Raw genomic sequence first — 2302 nt, 5'->3', positions numbered from 1 at the left:
AAAGTTTAAAAACAAAAATAATATAGAGGGGAACCTAAATCTTTTCAAAAGGAAAGACGAACACCGTTGAAGCGGGGGACGTCCTTGAACTTTGTTCATGCCCATGGAAACTTTGCGAATCTCGATTACAGAAACTTGTCAACAAAAATAATTATCCCTTGTACAAATCCATTGTATTATAAAAATAATGTGCCCAGATTGGCCTTTAGGATAATTAGATTGCTTTGTTGGTATGTGCGGTGCAAATACAGAAATTGTGGCTGTAGTGCGTGATTTTACAGTTTTTACTGGAACGTCAAAAGTTTCTGAAATTTTTACACAGTATTCCTATGGAAATTTTTATTTTGTCCTAATTGTTCAGAATTTTTGGAGTTACAGAAGTATAGTCAAAGTTCAGATTACTACAGACTATCCTATTTTTGACATATTCTGTTTTTGATGCATTGTTTTGCTTGTTTTGATGGAACTATGGACTTTATCGGTGGTATAAGCCATGCAGAAGTTAGGATACATTAGGTATAAGGCAAAAATAAAATATGAATGGGTTTGCAACAATACTTAAAGTAGTGATTTGCTTTATTATAATAAAGATCGAGGAGGTCCGTTAGTATAATAAAGATCGAGGAGGTCTCGACATGAGGAGAAGGAGGAGAGGTAAGAGTTCAAGGTTGGGGATGACCAAAGCACCCCAAGTAAATATCCCAGGAGACTCAAGTGTCTAAGCTTGGGGATGCCCCAGAAGGCATATCATCTTTCTTCAACAAGTATCAGTATGTTTTCTTCTTCGTTTCGTTCATGTGATATGCATAAATCTTGGAGCGTCTTTTGTGTTTAGTTTTCACTTTTATTTTATGCACCATGCTGGTATGAGATAGTCCATGGGTGATTTATAGAATGCTCATTACACTTCACTTATATCAGGTATTGGTCAACAGGAATTGGTCATTTACATGGTTAGTCATAAAATCCTACATAAAACTTGTGGATCACTAAATATGATATGTTTGATTCCTTGCAATAGTTTTGCGATATAGAGATGGTAATATGTGGGACGTACTAGAAAATGGTTGTTGTTAGTAGGAATATTGGTGTTAAGGTTTGTGATTCCCGAAGCATGCACGTATAGTCTCTCGTTATGCTATGAAGTTAGAGCACGATTTATTATTGATTGTCTTACTTTTGAGTGGCGGTCGGGGACGAGCGATGGTCTTTTCCTACAAATATATTCCCCTAGGGGCATGTGTAGCAGTACTTTGCTTTGAGTGCTAATAAACTTTCATAATAATTATATGAGTTCTTTATGACCAATGTGAGTTCATGGATTATACGCACTCTTACCTTTCCACAATTTGCTAGCCTCTACGGTACCGTGCATTTCCCTTTCTCACCTTGAGACGTAGTGCAAACTCCGCATGTGTGATATGATACGCTCTATCACACATAATACTAATTATATCTTCCTCAAAACAGCCACCATACCTACCTATTATGGCATTTCCATAGCCATTCCGAGATATATTGACATGCAACTTCCACCGCTTCCGTTTTGATGACTTGAGTATTCATTATCATATTGCTTTGCATGATCGTAAGATAGCTAGCATGATATTTCATGGCTTGTCTATTTTTTTCATATCCTTGCTACGCTAGATCATTGCACATCATGGTACACTGCCAGAGGCATTCATATAGTCATACTTTGTTCTAGGTATCGAGTTGTAATATTGAGTTGTAAGTAAATAGAAGTGTGATGATCATCATTATTCATTATTAGAGCATGTCCCAGTGAGGAAAGGATGATGGAAACTATGGTTCCCCCACAAGTCAGGATGAGGCTCCAGACAAATATTAAAAGAAAGTGAGGCCAAAAAGAGCCCAAGAAAAAAGAAAAAAGAAAAAGGAAAAATGAGAGAAAAGAGAGAAGGGGCACGCTAATTCCACACTTGTGCTTCAAATAAGCACCATGGTTTTCATATAGAAAGTCTCCTATGTAGTCACTTTCATATACTAGTGGGGTTTTTTCATTATAGAGTTAGATGCACATCCACTTAGTTTTCAGTTTGAGCTTTCATACACTTACATCTCTTAGTGCATCTGTTGCATGGCAATCCCTACTCCTCACATTGATATCAATTGATGGGCATCTCCATAGCCCATTTATTATCCGCGTTGATGTGAGATTTTCTTAATTTTTGTCTTCTCAATATTTACCCCTATCAGCATACTCTATTCCACCCAAAGTGCTATATCCATGGCTTGCACTCATGTATTTCATGGGGGTTGAAAAGGCTGAAGCACGATA

The sequence above is a fragment of the Triticum dicoccoides genome, chromosome 2A, assembly GCF_002162155.2.
Source record: "Triticum dicoccoides isolate Atlit2015 ecotype Zavitan chromosome 2A, WEW_v2.0, whole genome shotgun sequence".
In the NCBI taxonomy this organism is placed as follows: Eukaryota; Viridiplantae; Streptophyta; class Magnoliopsida; order Poales; family Poaceae; genus Triticum; species Triticum dicoccoides.
This window is presented reverse-complemented; position numbering follows the sequence as displayed.